The sequence below is a fragment of the Rattus rattus genome, chromosome 16 (genome assembly GCF_011064425.1).
Source record: "Rattus rattus isolate New Zealand chromosome 16, Rrattus_CSIRO_v1, whole genome shotgun sequence".
In the NCBI taxonomy this organism is placed as follows: domain Eukaryota; kingdom Metazoa; phylum Chordata; class Mammalia; order Rodentia; family Muridae; genus Rattus; species Rattus rattus.
In genome coordinates this window covers 30,904,619-30,924,419 of record NC_046169.1, presented here as the reverse complement: position 1 = coordinate 30,924,419, position 19,801 = coordinate 30,904,619, and the positions used below count along the sequence as shown (strand labels likewise).

Sequence of the window (19,801 nt, the reverse complement as noted above, 5' to 3'; positions counted from 1 at the left end):
AAACTCTGCCATCTCCATGTCTAAGCCATCTACAGATCTTTAACTCCTTTTTCATCTCTGTTAACTGCAACAAACGTCTTTCTCCTGGGCTGGTTCCACTCCCTGTTAGCAGCTTTCCTCAGCAGATAGCTCGTGGCTCTGGCATCTTTAATATCTATGGGTCTCCAAGGCAACTTCAATGTTACAGCTCCTTGTTTCAATGTCTGGGATCCACACACGATCTTCTGGGCTCCACCAAAGGGCTGGCGTCACTTCTCCAGCTCTGCCCTCTGAAGCACTCTAAGCTCAGGTTGATCCACTCCACTGCCACTGCTGTTCTTGGTGATCATCCCATGGTACTGGCATCTCCAGTACACTGGGGTCTTCTGCTTCAACTAGGCTTCACCAATAGCCTCTCATGGGCTCCCTTCACGGTGCCAAGCCTCAAATCCTTTGCATGGCCCCTTCAGTCCTGGACTGTCAATGACAACTGAGGCTGCACCTTCACCAATGGCCTCCCATGGCCTCTCACAGTGCCAGGCCTCAGCTGCTCTTCATGACCCCTTCATGCCTTCAAAACCACTACCACCTGGGTGACTCTTACACATCACCAAGTCGAGCCACAGCCTGAGGTACAACCTTGGCTATCTCTGGAAAACAGCTTCTTCGTGCTCTCAGAAAACACTTCCCAGATTTCACCTGAGTGATGCTGGTCTCATTCTTAACCACCGCTAAGCTCTTAGCTTCACTTAACCGGCATCAATTGTCCCTTCTATTCTTGACTCCAAAGCCAGAGCCACATGGCCAAAGCTGCTAAGTTCTGCTTCAGTTCGGCAGGAGGTGGAACATGGCTCCCTTTGTTCTAGTACATTGTCACCAGCTTTCTGTTTTCCAACTCCTTCACTGCCTATGCTTGGCTGTCCTGGATCCTTCTCTGTAGACTGACCTTGAACGCAGAGCTCTGCAAGGCTCTGTCTCCTGGAATGCTGGGATTAAACGTGTGTACCACTCTGCCTGGATTTAAGGTTTTCTTCACCTAGAACCTGCTTTGTCCCAGGCGGACCTTGAACTCTGAGATCTGCAAGGCTCTGTCTCCTGGAATGCTGGGGTTAAACGTGTGTACCACTCTGCCTGGATTTAAGGTTTTCTTCACCTAGAACCTGCTTTGTCCCAGGCCGACCTTGAACTCTGAGATCTGTTTGGTTTTGTCTCCTGGGCTCAATAGGATCTTGCCCCAAAATCCCTTAATCTGTTATCTCCTAGAACATACGTTTCAGTTCCATTTCACTTTCTGGTGCCCCCTTTAATACTTGAACCATATATTTTATATTTTCCCTTTCTAAGCTTGCTATGCTTGTTCAAAATGCTCTTCAAGAGGCTTAAGCAGAGAACAAAGTCTATGATGGGTGTTTCTGAGACTTCCTTTGTCAATGCGATTAATCTGAGTCTCCTCACTTTAGCCTCAGGCAGACTCTTCAGACAAGGGCAAAAAAGTAGCCATATTCTTCACCAAAATACCACAAAGACAGTCTCTAGGCCACATACTGAAATTCTCCACTGAAACCTCTTGGGCCAGGTCGACACAATTCAAATCACTCTCAGGAACAAATCCTTCCATATCCCTACTAGAATGGCCCATTAAAGCCCATTTAAAAGTATTCTACCACTTTCCAAATCCAAAGTCCCCAAATCCACACCCCTCTAAACAAAAGCTTGGTCAGGCCTCTCAGAGCAATACCCCACAACTGGTACCAACTTCTGTATTAGTCAGGGTTCTCTAGAGTCACGGAACTTAAGGGTAGTCTCTAGATAGCAAGGGAAGTTGTCAATGACTTACAGTCTGGGGTCCGACTCCCCAACAGAGCTCAGCAGCAGCTGTGAGCATCACACACAGGTCAAGCAGGAGGAAGAGAGTTCTGTACCTTCGTCCGAAAGCTGCCGGTGCAAGACTAACCTCCAGGCAGCTAGGAGTAGGGTCTTAAAGCCCAAGCCCACAATGACACACCTACTCCAACAAGGCCACGCCTCCAAATAGTGTCACTCCCTGGGCCAAGCATAGACAAACCACCACAGCTACTTAATTGGTTTTAATTGACTCCTTCAAGAAACAACTACAGCATTTAAAAACCACACATATTCATCGCATGGGTATTCATGTGAAATGAAGATTCCTCTCTTAATTGTGCATTTTTACATTAACAAAAATCAACCTATAAATGTTAGCATGTACTGGAAGATTTAAGACAACACACAAGAAGCTTTAAAAAAAAAACAATTTGGGGTTGGGGATTTAGCTCAGTGGTAGAGTGCTTGCCTAGCAAGCGCAAGGCCCTGGGTTCCGTCCCCAGCTCCGAAAAAAAAAAAAAAAAATTTAAGCCAGATGTCACACACCTTTATCCCAGAACTCAGGAGGCAGAGACAGGCAGAGTTGTCTGTGAATTCAGGGCTAGCCTGGTCTACAATTTAAGTTCGAGGACAGTCAGGGCTACACAGTTAAACCTTGTCTAAAAAAAAGGAGGGGGGGAGTAAGGGACTGAAACTGACGTAAAAGATGTTTCTCAACATCTACCCAAATTCAAAAGTCATGGATGGAGAGATGGCTCAGTGGTTAACAGTACTTTGCTGTTTTTAGAGAGGACCTGGGTTCAGTTCCCAGTACCACATGGCAGTTCACCGGTGTCTGTAACTATAGTTCCGAGGGAACCAATGTTCCTTTTCTGACCAGCCCAGAGATGAGACATGCACACTATACTGGGACATACAGTCAGGCAAAACACACACATGAAATAAAAATCAACAGATCTTTCTTAAAGTTTCTTTCCTTCCTTTTTGAAACAGGGTTTCACTCTGTAACTCGGGTTGCCCTGGAACTTGATACTTTGTTCAAGTGTGATCTTGGGCTTGTTCTTTTGAAGTTTTGTTACATTTTTCCTTGGCGCACGGGCGCACGTGGTGTGTGTGTGTGTGTGTGTGTGTGTGTGTGTGTGTGTGTGTGTGTGTGTGTGTGTGTGTGTGTGAGAGAGAGAGAGAGAGAGAGAGAGAGAGAGAGAGAGAGAGAGAGACAAGGAACCTACAATGGCGTGCATATGGAGTAAGGAAGAGGACAGATTGTAGGGTAAGTTCTTCTACCACACATTGTTCCAGGATCAAATCCCTCCTCGGGGAAGGCAGGTAACACCACTTTTTTTTTATCCGTTTAAGTTTCCCGGACACGGTTTCTCTGTGTAGCCTGGCTGGTCTTGAATTTAGAAATTACCTGCTTCTGCCTTCTCAGTGCCGGATTAAAAGCATGTATGTGTGACTATGCCCAGCGTGAAGGCAGTCTTACCTACTGAGCCATCTCACCAGCCCTGAACTTGTGCTCTGATGTAACCCTCCTGCCTCAGGCTCTCCGGTGCTCGAGTCATTTATTACCAGGGCTGCTGGCCGCCCAAGCTAGTTGACTGAATCTGAAAACTTCAGCTTCAGTGAGAGAAGCAGCCTCAAGCAATCAACTACTTAAGGGTGTGTAGATGCATATCTTTTTTATCTGCCATGTTTTCCCCCCGGGTAGGCTAAACTAGTCAAAAGAACCTCCCCACCCCTCAAAAAAAAAAAAAAAAAAAAAAAAAAGAAGACAAAACAGAGGTGGGATAAGCCAATCCCCCACAATCTTCACCTCGGTAGCCAGACCTTTGGATAGGCTGTCTTTGCTCTCCAAGGGTGGGTCTGTCAACTCCTTCACTGTGATCCCAGATCCTCCCCCTGAAAGATGATCTCACTGGGACTGCAGGCCTTTGAAACCAACTACCTCAGAAAGAGCTACAAATCGCCACTGTAGGGGGCTAACTACCTCAACTATTCCTCAACGAAATAGGGGTGGGAGGATACTGAGTTCTAACCAGGAAACTATTTAGTTACCTTAAAAAAATTTTTTGTTTATTTATTTTATGTATGTGAGACACACCAGAAGAGGGCATCGGATCCCATTCCAGATGGTTGTGAGCCACCATGCGGTGGCTGCGGATTGAACTCAGGACCTCTGGAAGAGCAGTCAGTGCTCTAACCACTGAACCATCTCTCCAGCCCCTTATTTACCATTCTTTTTTTTTTTTTTTTTTTTTTTTTTTTTTCTTTTTTTTTTCGGAGCTGGGGACCAACCCAGGGCCTTGCGCTTCCTAGGCAAGCGCTCTACCACTGAGCTAAATCCCCAACCCCTACCATTCTTGTTCTACATCATGAAAAATGGCTCTAGGGGAGCAAATCTGCATCTCAAGGGCCGAAAGAAAATCCAGGAAGTAGTCATCACACCCCAAACAGGAAACAAGCAAACAGAGAAGAATACGGAAAAGGCTTGCCCAAATTCACGTGTCAAGGTCGCAAAGCCAAGTAACTTTTGGGCTTATTGCGTTCAATAACTCTGGGAGTTACCTTGAACTCACAGACATCCACCTGCCTCTGCCTCCCGAGTGAGTCCCACCCACCCCCACCATCACCTTATCTTTTTATCTTAAAGGGGGTCTTACTATGTGGCCCTGGCTGACCTGGTACTCAGAAACCCACCTGCCTTTACCGAAAATTCGAGATTGAGATTAAAGGTGGGCAACATACCACCACACTGGGCATTCGTTCGCTCATTCATTCATTCATTCATTCATAAGGCTTTTGAGACGGGATTTCGCACTGCAGCTCAGGCTGGCCTGGGATTCACAGCCATCTTCCCGCCTCGGCCTCCCTCCCGCTCAGTAGATTATAGGTCTGAGAACCACCAAGCCTTTAAAAAGAGGCTGACCCTGTGGACACAGATAGAAGGACAGGAGCATCAACAAATCCTCTTTGGCAAACCAGAACTGCTCTTCAGTGTGGTGTGTTTCTTGCGGTGGAGTTTGTTTGGGCCAATATAAGACAGATTATGATTTTCAGGACACTTCCAAGAGGTGACGGTGAAGACGATCGGTTTGCCCTAAGAAGGAGGCGTTGGTCACACAAGAGCAGTAAGTGAAGAAAATGTTATTACTTTCACTGATTGATTTTTGTATGTAGACTTAAGTATGCCAAAGGTGAGGGGACGAGGGGACAACTTGTGTCACCCTCCGATCACACAGGTCTCACAGAGCAAACGCAAGGTGCTGCACTCAGCAGCAAGCATCTTTTTCCACTGAACCATCTCATTGGCCTGGGGGGAAAAACAACCAAACTTAGACCAGGGTTCGGTTTCCCAGAACCACACTGGCTCATCACTTCCACGCTACTGAATCTGATGCCTTCTCCTTGCCTCCTTGGCTGCCCAGGCCTGAGCATGGTGCACAGCAGGGTTCAGGCAGACAAAAGCCAATTTGGTAAAAGAAAGCCAAGTGTCCTTTGACGAATTGCTAAACAGTATGTGGTGTATACACACAGTGGAAGTCAGCCTAAAAAAGGGCATTTGGGGGTTGGGATTTAGCTCAGTGGTAGAGCGCTTACCTAGGAAGCGCAAGGCCCTGGTTCTGTCCCCAGCTCGAAAAAAAGAACAAAAAAAAAAAAAAAGAAAAAAAGGCATTTGGACTCATTATCTTTGTTTTAAAAGATTAATTTTTTATTACATATAAGTACACTGTAGCCATCTCCAGACATACCCGAAGAGGGCATTGGATCCCATTATAGACCATTGTGAGCCACATTGTGGGTACTGGGATTTGAACTCATGACCTCTGGAAGAGCAACCAGTGCTCTTCCTCTTTTTTTTTTTTTTCTTTTCTTTTTTTTTTTCTGGGGCTGGGGACCGAACCCAGGACCTTTCGCTTCCTAGGCAAGGGCTCTACCACTGAGCCAAATCCCCAACCCTGCAACCAGTGCTCTTAACCACTGAGCCACCTCTCCAGCCCTTGGCCTCATTATCTTTAATGAAACAAACTAGTCAGTAAGTTAGTGGTGGCACAAGTCCCAGTTCTTGGAAGTGAGGCAGGGGTCTGCCTCACTGTCAGGAGTCTGGGGTCAGTTTTAGGTTATCTCAGACCAACCAAGCAACCAACAAACTAACCATCGTTCTTCTTCTTCTTCTTCTTCTTCTTCTTCTTCTTTTTCTTCTTCTTCTTTTCTTCTTCTTCTTCTTCTTCTTCTTCTTCTTCTTCTTCTTCTTCTTCTTCTTCTTCTTCTTCTTCTTCTTCTTCTTCTTCTTCTTCTTCTTCTTCTTCTTCTTCTTCTTCTTCTTCTTCTTCTTTTTTTTTTTCTTTTTTCTTCTTCTTCTTCTTCTTCTTCTTCTTCTTCTTTTTCTTCTTTTTTTGAGACAGGGTCTCACTTTGTAGCTCTAAGTGTCCCTAGGCTCCCCACTTAGTACCTGGATTTGTTGGCCATGATGGAAACTGGATTTCACTCTGGCGTCTAAGCCTCACCACCTACTTTCTTAATGTGCAACTAAGGGTCCCCTCGCCTTGTCAGAAACACAAAGCGAAATTAACGGGAAGCGGCTCAGTGGTACAGTGTATGTTCAGCACGCTGGCTGCCCTAGGTTATTCCCGGCACCAGGAACAAATAAATCTCACCCCATCTTGCCCTGTTTTTCTCCAGATTTCCTAAATTGGAAGGATGAGTTACCTAAAGGGATCAATGTAGCCAAACATTCCTGACAATGACGAGTTAGAAAGAAGGAAGGAAGGACAGGGGGAAGAAGAGGAAGGCAGGAGAAGTCACTTGCAATACAGGATGACACCTGATGGCCGAGGTCTCAAAGATTGGTCATTGTTCTGGAAATAGAGCAGCAGCAACGGACACAGGACCACTTACTGCCTGCCAGACTTCTGAATGGCCTTGTCAAAGGCTCCGGCCCTAAGTATCTCAATTGCTTCCCAAGAACACGTCTGAGGCGTTATTAACACAGCCGCTCAGGGTCTCAGGCTCAGGCGAGAGCCTTGGCTGCAGACGTTAATTGCAGGTTATTTCAGCCAAATGCTGTCTTACGGTTCTGAAGGACAGAAATAAACGCTGACAAATGCCAGCGAGGCACACTCTTCCCAGGTTGAAGGGGGCTTGCCCTGTTTGAGGGAGGAAGTGTTGGGGCCCTCTTTCTCTTTCAGTTACTGGTCTTTTAGCAGCTCGCCATGACTGTGACACCAAAGGGAGAGACAGAAGTCAGTTAAGTCACCACAGGGCTCTGAAGCATTTGGTGAGCAGGTCAAAGAGATCAAAGGGACGAAACTAAGCGGCTAAACTTTATCTTTAGAAACTTCTGGAATTTTTTGCTATTGGGTTCATTCTTTCAACAATTATGGGGGGGGGGAAGGAACCAACAATTTTCCCAGACTCTTGGTATCTGGGGAAAACTTGGATTCACCAGCTAATAAAATGGATCAATCAGGCAGGGTGACACAATCCTTTAATGCCAGCACTTGGGAGTTCAAAGACAGCCTAGTATACATAGTGAGTATCTAAGCCAGCCAGGATTACAGAGTGAGACATTGTCTCAACCTAAATTAACATATCCGGGCATATCGGATCTTTAGTCCCAGAACTCAGGAAGCAAAGATGGGCAGATTTTTGTGACTCTGAGGCCAGCCTGGTCTACATACTGGTTGTTAGGACAGCCAAGGCTATGTAGAGAGAGACTCTATCTCAGAAAACCAAAAATCAAATCAAATAGATTGGAAAATTAATAAGACATAATTAATAAGTGTCAAAAGGCTAGTGTAGGCAGAGCCAGAGGACCACTGTAAGTCTGAGGCCAGACCAGCCACGTAGACTGTTCAGCCTACACTACTAAGACCTTGTCTCAACACAAAACCAGCTAACCCCTAGGGCAGGTAGAATCATAGTCAACAAAAATGTGGATCATAATGTCAAATTGGGGGTGGGGAGGGAGATGTAAAATCAGTCTGTCAATCATGACCTTTGCAGTAGGAGACTAACAAGAATGGAACTATTATCAGACGTGAGTTGGGAAAGGCTGTGGTAGACAGTGTGGCCTTCAGTGGCTACAGTCAGTCAAGGATGATGATCCTGCAGGGAGAAAGCCGGGGAAATGATCGTCCCTGGCTGGTCTGCCGCCACCTTCTCATTTCCTATGGGTGGTTCTAACTCACTGAGCCTAATAACAAACCTGAGGGAGGAGCCTGCTGGTGATGTCAGAGAGGCCGTAGTAAGACATGGAGCCGAGGACGCTCTCTGACAAAGCAGGACCCAGGTTGGGAGGACAGCGCAGATTTGTCCACGGGAGATAAGAAAGACAAGGAAACAGCACAGACGGACTTGGCTCCGTCCACAATGGAATGAAGAGGGGGCCACCAAGAGCTTCTAAGACTCAGCTGCAGGCAGAGCCCCGAGCCTCCAGAAATAACGATGGAGCGCTGTCATTTAGGCCACAGAGTCCTGGCGTTCTGTGGCCCCCGAGAACTAACAAGGGAGCAGGGTGGAGAAAACCGGGTAAGACAGATGGGAGCCTAAGGGGACTGGGCCTGGAAGCAAAGGAGTAGTAAATGGTTTCTAACGCTGGAAACCATTGAGCCCGTGTCTCCAGAGAGAAGCAAGTCCTCCTGCCTTGGTAGATGGAATCCCTGGGAACTCTGACATTTCTCTTCACCCCAAACAGGAAGCAACTCCTCCCTTGGGAATACACCTACAGTCTTGTTTCTTCAGTGATGTGGCTACTAGTCTAAGCCAAGTTAGGCTCTCATCCATGCCTAACTAGCAGCTCCCTGGTGTACCAAGCTTTTAAACGAGTCCCGGCCCTTAAGAAGATTGGGTTGCAGGAAAAGAGGAAGTAGGTTGTCCCAGGGCTGGGTGATGATGAAACATCCCAGAGACGGATGGTGCTCGTGACTGCATAACCCTGTGAGTGTAAGTACCAACAACTGTAAATTTGGAAGTGGTTAGGATGAAGCGAAACAGAAGCAGGAGGGGTCGTCGCACGTCTGAAGTCAGCCTGGGCTACCATAGGAAGACCCTGCCTCAGAATATCGAGGGCTGGAGAACCACGGCTATCATCGAGAGGACCTGCTTAGCACGCACGACGCACTGGGGTCATTCCCTGGCATACAGAGAAAATGAAGATGGAAACCTCTCTCTCTCTTTGAGTATGTGTATGATCTCTCTCTGTGTGCACTCGTGCGTGCATGTGTGTGTGTAGTGTGTGTGTGTGTAACCTCTCATTTGTCCCCCTTCACCCTACTTTTGTTTATTTGGTTGGTTGTTTTTGTTTTTTTTTAAATATTATTTATTTAATGTATACGAGTACACTGTAGTTGTCTGCAGACACACCAGAAGAGGGCATCAGATCCCATTACAGATGATTGTGAGCCACCATGTGGTTGCGGGAAATTGAACTCAGGACCTCTGGAAGAGCAGCCAGTGCTCGCTTTTTTTTTTTTTTTTTTTTTTTTTTTTTTCCGGAGCTGGGGGCCGAACCCAGGGCTTTGCGCTTCCTAGGCAAGCGCCTACCACTGAGCTAAATAAATCCCCAACCCTCAGCCAGTGCTCTTAACCACTGAGCCATCTCTCCTGCCCGGTTGGCTGGTTTTGAGACAGGGTCTCTCACTGCTCCTGAAGCTCACTGATCCAGCTAGACACACTAGGCCACAAGCCCCAGGGATCTTCCTGTCTCTGCCTGGGAATACAGGTAGGAGCTGTATTTATTTCCCCCTACTCAACGTACACAGATGGTGTGAATTCACGTCCACATGCTTGCGAGCCATCTACCCACGCCCAAGATGTTAACTTTTGTTGTGCAACATACATTTGATCACAATAAAGCCCATCCCCGCCAAAAATGGGGCTCTCAGACTCTCGGCACCAAATTTAAATTCTTTCCCGTGACCTCCAGCATTCCCTAGCTCCCAGAGGCCTTGCCTGACCCTCCTCTATCAGTGTCACCTCCTGGGCCCAACCCTCTCATCTTTCACCTGTAAGCCTTAACTTCCAGGCCCCGTCCATCTCCCCCCAGTCAAAGTCAGCCTCTCACACCCGCCTTACTACAGCACATGCTCCTCTTTCCACACGGGACCAGCACAGCTGGCTAACCATGTTTTCTGTAGTAACCTACATGTTCCATGAAGACAAAGGGTAAAGCTGTTTTTCTACATCCAGTAGCCTGCACAGTGCACGTAACACCAGCCACCCGCACATTGTGGAACAAACCGGAGGGAGAAAATTGACAAAGAGCCACCGTACTTAGAGGAGAGGAAGAGGCTAGGTACTTTCCAGCCTCTGATCACATCTTCCCTGGTCAATCACTTAATTGAGGAATTAATTAATCAGTCCATCAATACATTTAAACCCTGTTTAGATGCAGTTCTGCTTCAAGACCTGCTAGTTTGTTTGTGTGTGTGTGTGTGTGTGTGTGTGTGTGTGTGTGTGTATGTGTGTGTATATATATATATATTTTTTTTTTTTTTTTTTGGGAGAACATATATATGTTTATATATATATGGTTTGGGAGAAGTTGATAAAAGACAGATTCCACAAATAGGAAAGTCTATAAATAAAGGTGGACTAAGCCTGAAAACAATAACTAATGTTTGTTTAACCCAATGGAATATCCTTACATTGAACATTTAAAATGACACAAGCCAGCAGGTGAAACTACAGACACACGCACACACACACACACACACACACAAACATATACATGCTCACCCACATATAAACTTACACTTACTCGTGCGCACTCACACGTACACCCACACTGAAACACACACACACACACACACACACACACACACACACTCATATCCCATGATCTGGCCTTCATCTACCCCCACCCCCAGTAAAGTGCAGAGCAGCTGTGTCGGGGTGCTTGCTCCAAGGCCCCCCAGAAGGTACAAACACCAGCTCACGTGCAGTCAGAGGTTGCATATCCAGAGAGAGAGACCTGGGTTCTCACTCTAACTCTTGGCACTTGAAAGCCTCCCGAACCCCAGGATTCAAGGACTCATTCCCCGCTTGGCACTAGGAGGATATAATTGGCACTCTAAGCCAGGCACGGTGGCCTAGCAGCGTTCAGTAAGCTGGTGCTGAGGACTGCTGTGAGTTCAAGGTCAGCCTCAGACATAATAGTGAGTGTCAGAGTAGCCAGGACTGCATCGGCAAACCTTGTCTCAAAAAGGGTATGGTGTTGACAGAGACGGCTCATCGGTTAAGAGCACTTGGACCCAGGTTCAATTTCAAGCACCTACGTGGTGGCTCACAGCTGTCTGTAACTCCACTTTCGGGGGATAAGCACCCTCTTCTGACCAAGGCACGTACATGGTGTAAAAGACATCCAGGCCAGCAGAACATCAAATAAAGATAAAAGTGAACTTCCTAATCGTGTGGTCTTTGTGACTTCCACCATGGCGTACAGCGGCCAGGGCCAGAAGGTGCAGAAGGTGATGGTGCAGCCCATCGACCTTATCATCAGGTACTTGCAAAATAGATCTCGAATTCAGGTGTGGCTGTAGGAACAAGCGAATATGCGGATAGAGGGTTGTATTATTGGCTTTGATGAGTACATGAACCTCGTATTAGATGATGCAGAAGAAATTCATTCTAGGGCTGCAGAGATGTCTCAGCGGTTAAGAGCACTGACTGCTCTTCCAGAGGTCCTGAGTTCAAATCCCAGCACCCACATAGTGGCTCGCAACCATCTGTGATGAGATCCGATGCCCTCTTCTGGTGTGTCTGAAGGCAGCTACAGTGCACTCATAATAAATAAACAAACAAACAAACAAATCTTTAAAAATTCATTCTAACACAAAATCAAGAAAACAACTGGGTCAGATCATGCCAAAAGGAGATAATATTACGCTGCTCCAAAGTGTAAATATGAGCTTGTTTTTGTTACAAAAAAAATAAAAGTGAAAAACAAGAAATAAATAAGAGTTCAAGGGTAGCCTGGGCTACATACACAGATGCCCGAGTTGCCCATCCTCTGCAGAACTTGTTAAAGAAAGACATTTTGTGAGATTGGGACGACAGAAGGGCTCAAGAGGGTTTAGAGCGTTCTAAGATCCTCGTAGGACAGGCTAAACAGTTGTGTGCCCCACTACCGCAGCGTCCCTTCCTGTCAGAAGTTACCGGAAGTTCAGAAAACTCTAACTAGGGGGCTACGGCAAAAGTGGGCTGAGCAAACGCTTACAGAAGAGTTTTGGTCTCGGTCCCGGACAGAAGCAGAGCTGGGTGCACAGCACCAGAACAGGAGCTGTCAGCCATAGATGAAGCATTGCCGCGGGCGGAATCCATTACAGTGAGTGGAAGAACAGCGTCATAATAAAGCGTATTGATTGACAGCCCCTTGGCCAAACCCCTTACTGGTGCGGCACGGAAGCAAACACCACAAAGGTGACATGCATACTTGCAACAACAAGGCACGGCGTCTACAGAGCCCCACTGCCAACGCCATGCAGGCTGTGCCAGGACCAGTGTCCGTTAAAAGCCATTGAGAAGCCCCCCAGCCACGGAACCAACAGCCAAACCAGTTTACATCCTGGAAGGGACAGCACCCATCCCTGTAGATACTCAGGACACAGACGGTGCTAGTAGTATGTCTAACAAGAATGGGTAGCCATAGCAATACGCATGAGCGCTGATGCCGTGTGGCTGGGACAGGAGAAGTATCCCATGGGCTGAGATAAGATAGGTGGACAATGATAACCTCTGAGACTTTGCTTGTGGCGATCGGTACTGACAAGGTTGTACACAGAGAGGCCCTGCCTGATGGACGGCCCGCCGGGAAAAGGAAAGATGGCAGACGCTGGGTTGGACGCCATGGGGGGTGGGGGTGGGGCGACAGACGTAGAAAGAAATATTTAACAGAGTTCAGCAGGAATCCCCATGCAGTAGCCCCAAGGCACATTAAGTCTCCCTGGAAAACAGGAAGCGGATGTCCTTACGGCCCATTTCCCCTCAGGTACCCTTAGAAGCTGCCCACTGGGTCCACATAAAGTCTGGTCACAGGGGACCCGGCACGGGTTAGAAAACGGGCAGGGTTGATGGCATTCCTGTGAGATCACCTGACATTTTGCCTGCTGTCATCTGAGAACTGTTTACAGTGACAGCCTCGACAAGTGGATGCTCTGATGGGACACGTACGTAAACCAACCTGTACCGTGAGGGATGGGCAGGTAGACTCCATGGGGCCCATGCCCGTCAGGGAGAGACAAACATGCCCTCGCCGTGTGGACACAGCCACAGACCTCGTGCAAGCATCTCGCGCAAGCGAAGAATCCACAGTGACAGAGAGCCGTTTCGCAAACATTAGCGGACAGAACTGGGCTGAAGGCGGCCGGGGGCAATGGCGCTTTCAGCCAAGCAAGTGAGTTGAAAGGAAAAAAGGGGAGGAGCTAAACAGCAGCTGAAAGTTTAAATCTAAATGGTACCCGCGTGGGTGGGAACAGACACTCAGGAGCTCTGTAAGGTTACGAGATGGGAACGCCAGCACCAGTACCGGGAGTGGGCTACCCACCCTGTGTGCTGTTGGCCAGGGAAACCCAAGGTCCCACACAAAGCATCAAAGCTATTGCTACTGCGGCTGCTCGTGTGACAGGAGTCACCAGTAAGGCCTTGCGGAGACACGGCATCTGCATGCCTTGATTGTAGAACCTAAAGCAGGGACTGAACTTGAAGCTGCCGCCCCAGTGACTTTCACGGTGCCGGAAGGCTTGCCACCAACGTTCCTGCTTGGCTACGGAGTCACCGTGCTAAAACACCAACACGCCAGGCAGGATGCGCCTGCTTGGGTACCAGTGGCTCAGCTGTCACGGGTAAGGCCAGCAGCCTTCCAGGTGGATTCAAGACCTGCTCCTCAAGGTGGAGTTTAAGCCTGGTACTGTACCCGTGGCTGGGGAGGTCACTGGAGCCAATGGGGAAGCCATTCAAGATGGACGTAAATGTGCCTGTGAAAATGCCTTCTACGCCTGTGTGTTTACAAGCGCAGGTCGCTCGTGGTCGGCCTCAGCCCCTGGGGAAGCTCCTGAGAACCAGCGACTACTTCTTAGCCACAGGTCTAGCCTTAGCTACAGGTCTAGTTATATCCTCCAAGGTTCAGAGGTCATTCTGGAAGAAGGAGGCAAAGAGGATAGAGACAGGGGTGGATTATTGTGTTTTCTGAAGGGAGCCTCGGTTCCAGAGCAGAGACTAAAACATTCCACCCTCGGGGCTGGAGAGATGCTCAGTGGTTTTAGAGCCCTGGTTGCTCTTCCGGACAGACGAGCTCGGTTCAACTACCAGGATCCACATGTGGCTCACGACCATGTGAAACTCTAGTCCCGGGGCACTGCCAAGCATAGGGTGCACAGAGGTGTGCACGGAACACCCATACACGTTAAAAAAAAATTAAATTAAATTAAAAAAAAAAAATCCAGGGGTTGGGGATTTAGCTCAGTGGTTTGCCTAGTAAAGGCGCAAGGCCCTGGGTTGCCCCTCGATTTAAAAAATCCAGGGTTGGGGATTTAGCTCAGTGGTAGAGCGCTTGCCTAGGGAAGGAAGGCCCTGGCCTGCCCCAGCTCCAAAAAAAAAAAAAAAAAAAAGGGTTGGGGATTTAGCTCAGGGGTAGAGCGCTTGCCTAGGAAGCACAAGGCCCTGGGGTCGGTCCCCCGCTCTGAAAAAAAAAAAAAAAAAGAACAACAACAAAAAAAAAATCCAGGCACTTTACCAGCTGAGCGTCTCCTAGATCCTTCACTTGCCTTCTCTGCCCTTCTGGGCTCCTCGTGTGGGCCAGCAGGTTCTAGCAGCTACTTCCTTGCTATACTGAGAGCTGCTTAGTCCCGGCCTGGGAGTTGCTGTCTCACGGGGCCTCTCATAAGGTCTGTCTCACTCCTAGGGAACTGCAAAGGTTCAGACAGCCGACACACTTGGCCTTTGACACTCTCTCTTCAGACCTTGACCTACTGGCTAGGGAGCTTGCGGTCTTAGCTGCCTACAGGCCCCAAGGGCACATTCTAAAGAAATGCTATACTCCCTGCTGAAGGGCCTGAGATTTCTCCCTACCACGGTAAAAAGGAAGGGATAAAAAGAAGACAGCTCCTTAAACCCCCACCTTAGAACACCCCCATCCCCAAGCCAGGACGCGCCAGTTCATCACAGCAAAGCCAGAAGCACGTCACAGAAATCAAGATGTGCGCAGGCCAGGCGTGGTAGAGGATGCTTTCAATACCGTCATTTGGGAGGTGGAGGCAGGGGGATCAGGAATTCAAGGCCAGTTGGCTACAAATCAAATTTGAGGCCAGCCTGGGCTATATGAGACCCTTTCTCAAAAACAAACAAACAAACAAAAAAACAACAAAAAAAAAAAAAAAAAAAACAAAACCCTAAAACGACAACAAAAAAACCCAAACAAACAGAAAGGGAAGACCAAAGCCAAAACAAAACAAAAAGCTGCCCAGCTGCCCAGCAGTCTTTGCATGGGTTAAGTAGATGGGCTTTAAACTCATCCTCCTGCATCAGCCCAGGAAGGGGTGCCAGCACTATGGGGCGAGTGCAAAGGTCCTCAGTCCAGAGAATCACCAGCCTGCTGTTAGGAGCTTACGAGTCACAATCCTGCGAGACTAGAATAGCTATCACTGAGCAGAGGCCTAAAACAGAGGGTTGGTTTGTTTGCCTGAGGCTGACCTTGAACTCGCTCCTCAGCTGAGTATGATTTTTTTTAAAACTCCCCATCATCCCTCCTCTCCCCCCCAAGGGCTGCACAAGCCACCGGTGTTACACCTCCTCACATGTTTCTGCTTCTATAAAGATATTTTTTGGGGTTGGGGATTTGGCTCAGTGGTAGAGCGCTTGCCTAGCAAGCGCAAGGCCCTGGGTTCGGTCCCCAGCTCTGGAAAAAAAAAAAAAAAAAAGATATTTTTACAGACAGCATCTTACCGTGACCATGCCAGAGTCAAAATGCTAGCCCCTTTTACAGCTAGGTAAACTGAGGCTTTGACTCGAGCCCAGCTAGTCAGTGGCAGAGCCAGGTGTCGGTGACCAGGGGTGCCTGACTTTGGCCCTAAAGTCACATGCTCATGCCCTTAGAATAATCTGGAAGCTCTCGGGAGCAGAGATTTTTAGGGCTCAGCAGGAGTTCACTGAACTTTCGATGTCAAGGGCAGGACCAAAGACAGACCGTAAAAATATTTATGTTTTTCATTCATTCATTCATTCATTCATTCATTCATTCATTCGTGTGTGTGTGTGTGTGCACATGTGAGTGTGTGAGACAGACAGACAGACAGACAGACAGACAGACAGACAGGGCGGCTGTGTGTCAGAGGACAGCTAGCAGGAGTTAGCGCTCTCCTCTACCATGTGGGTCCTGAGCATCAAGCTCAGGTTGTTAGGACCTGGCCAGAAACTCCTTTCCCGGTTGCTCCACCTCCCTTTTGAGACTGGGCTGTTTTGTACCTCGGGGTAGGTAGCCTTGAACATCCATCGAGCGCAGGTTGCTCTTGCTGCTTAACAAGTTTCCCAGGTGAAGGTGATGCCTCCAGCCTAAAGACTGGCCCACATTAGACCACCCTGCCCCTCTCTAGGAAGTGACAGAGCCCCAAGCAGAGGATGATAACAGCCACCAAGGCCCCTCCACCACAAACCACTCGCTCGGCTTCTCTGTAGCCCAAGTACAACACGAGACTTCTCCCGCCTCTGACCGAATAGTCTGGCTTGTTCAGAGACAGACTGCAGATCACACCCAGGACCCCGGACGGATCGGGCACCCCATATCTAATCTGCTCAAACGCAGAGGAAGAGGAAGAGAGACACAGTAAAGCCACAGGTGACATGGGACCTGGGTCACTTCCTCTCACATCCTGCAGTCATCCTGTGAGCTCTTCAGAGAGCATGGTGGCTCATGCACGGTGGCTGACCTGCACTCGGAGGGAGAGGCCGGCAGCTATCTAAGTTCAAGGCCAGCCCAGTCTACAGAGCAAATTCCAGGACAGCTTACACAGAGAGACTCAACCCTCAACCCCAAAGGGGTGGGATTAATAAGAGGAAGCCTTGCACAACTGTCTTTCCAGGTGGTCGCTATGTCTCAATCTCCCTTTCGGGTTGTTTCCTTTGAGAATAGACCCGGCAAGCTTGTGGCTTGAAGTCTCTGGCTGGTGAGCAGAAGTTCAGCTCAGTAATAAGGTCACAGTCAGAGACGAGGCTTCAAACAAGCAGAGCGCTCTCTCTCTCTCTCTCTCTCTCTCTCTCTCTCTCTCTCTCTCTCTCTCTCTCTCTCTCTCTCTCTCTCTCTCTCTCTCTCTCTCTCTCTCTCTCCTGCCTTGCCTCCAGGGTCACAGACAGGAACCCCAAATCCCACCACCTGGCTCAAAAAGGAAGCAGCCAGGGTGCAGAGAGATCAAAACAAGTCCAATGTCGCTCACGGAAACAGCCAATTGGGGTTAGAGTGATGAATGGGGTTCGGTGGCATCCTGGAATTAAAGGACATCCCACCAGAAAGGACCCCACAGCACCTAATCAGTTCCAGAAATGGGCTTTGTTCTCTTGAAGGGAGGTGGGAGATCAAAGCGTTTCTTGCCATTCACCCTTGAGCATTAATTACTTGTAGGGTAACCGGACCCAGAGCAGACCCTGCTCCCTGCCTTGCATCCTGGTGGCCCCGGTGAGCACCTTTGATCTTGCGACCCCACGGGCATCAAATTGGAAGGGAGCTTGACGGCAAACCTGGGAACCCAGAGACCTGGTGTGGCCCAGGCAGCCAGTCGTTCAGCCATCCCTTCCGTTCCTGTTAACTTTTTAACCCCACCCGCCAGGAAATGCTCGAGCGTGGAGCTGCCCTCCTCCTGCCTCCCTCCGCCACACTTGACTGGGTTCTCACCGAAAGGCATGACAGAAACAGGCTCGTAAGCTGTGTGGCCTGAGGCACGTGGTGGACCTCTCTGAACTCATCCCCTCCGAGCACCCACTGCTTAGCTTTTGTGTACAGAGACACAAAAGACCGAAACGTACAGAGTGTTGACTCACTTAACATAGTAATCCCAGCACTGGGAGGCTGAGGTGGGAAGACTGCCGTGAGTTCGAGGCAGCCTGGGCTACCAATGTCTCTCAAAAGAAATATTAACACAAAATATAAACACTTCTAAAAACTGGTCAGAACTGAATGTGGAACAGCACCTGCCCTGAATGTTACAGCTCACAACATTCTCTGAGGTTCCCCGCTGCTGACTCTGAGATTACAGGGGACAGCGTCAGGTTTGTCTTGTGAAAAGCCCCTATTCTGTAGGTAGTGTTTGTTACCTTGGCTAGAAGGGATAAGCACTACGGCAGAGCCTTACTTTGTTACCGAGAGCCATGTGACCCCGGCCCAGCTAGTAGCTTCAGGTCCCTGTCTATGAGAGTTTGCAGACTGACACACGGACCGTGTCCTGTAACCCTACCCATTCCTACCAAGTGGGGCGGATCTCAGGGCATCCAGTTTTTCTATCCTAGGCTTTGGGAAATTCAGTAACCCCAAGTAACGGATGCCTTCCCCCCCCCCCCAAGCACTCCCACATTCAGAAACAGACCTTTGGGTAAATAATCAAACAACACGAAAAGAAACACCAGTAACAGTGCCGTTCACTCGACAGAGATACAAGACGAGGCGCAGATGGGTTTCCGAGTTTTTCCCTCTAGGACTAGAGACTGAACCTCAGACTCGCTATCACTAAACCATATCAGCAGCTGTTTTTTTCGAGTCAGAGTCTCGTATAACCCAGGCTAGCCCCAAATGTACTATGTGACAGAGGCTGGCTTCAAATCTCTTATCCTCCTACCTCAACCTCCCTGATGCTGAGGTCATAGGTTTATATTATCACAACTGGTTGAAACATGTTTTGTAGGCTGTGTCTGTAATCCTGACTGGGCAGGACGATCTCTATGAGTTCGAGGCCAGCGTGGACTGGTAAATTCTGGGTTAGCCTGGTCAAACACACATACAAAATTCCCCTTACTAAGGCTGGCCATGGTGGTGTACACCTTTAACCCTGCACTCGGGAGGCAGAGGCAGGAGGATGTCTGCGAGTTTGAGGCCAGCCTGCTCTACAAATGGAGTTCCAGGAAAAACCCTGTCTTGAAAATTAAAATTAAAACCAAAAAACACCCCCTTAGTAATAATCCAGTTAAAGTGCTATCTGAGAAACCGTCATTTCAATTAGGTTGCCAGATTTATCAACTAAAAGCACAGTGCCCCTAAATTAAAACTCAGATAAGCAAGAGGTCTTGGACATAAGTGTATGTCCTGTAACACTGGGGACACACCCACATAGAGAATTAATTATTCATCTGATATTCAAATTTCACTGGGCATTTTTTTTTTGGACCATCAGGCAACACTAATGAAAATAATATGAAAGGTAACAAGGTAGCTTACGTTTGTCTCGTGCTGTCTCTGAAACCTGCTGTATACTTTACACATACAACACTTTAGTGTGGGCAAGCCATGCTTCAGATGCATAGTACCACACAAATGGCTGTCCCTGGTGACAGCGCCTATAGTTTACAAAGTCCTTCTCAGCGTCATTTACAATAGAAGGAAAAAAGTTAAAAAAAAAAATTGTCAAAACGCCCATTGGGGCTAATTCATAACAATATTTTCTTAGAAAAAGAGAAAGCCAGGATTTTGTGCATGCTAAGCAGGAGCTCTACCATTGAGTTATATCCTGAGCCCAGATCATTTTTTTTGGCTTGCATTTGGCCATCCAACTCTAACACTGAGCCTCTCCTGTGACCTGCCAAATGTTCTAGGACTGAGCTGAACCTCCAGTGTTTGATTCACTGAGACAGGGTCACTGTAGAGCCCTAGCTGGCCTTGAACTCGCCCTGCGGCACAGGCTTGGTTCAAACTCTACTTCCTCTTGCCTCAACCCCTTGAGTGCTTGGAGCAACGAGGGCTAAATTTAGAGCCTTAGAGCCGTGGTCGAATGACCCTTTCACAGAG

The 19,801-nt window shown here is 48.3% G+C and overlaps 1 protein-coding gene and 1 pseudogene across 8 annotated transcripts in view; one reads left to right on the top strand and one right to left on the bottom strand.

Moving 5' to 3' along the window:
- Positions 1–19,801, bottom strand: part of Kdm2b (lysine demethylase 2B) — a 126,183-nt gene that overhangs the window by 35,851 nt on the left and 70,531 nt on the right. The window lies entirely within an intron of this gene.
- Positions 11,256–11,757, top strand: LOC116885831 (annotated as a pseudogene).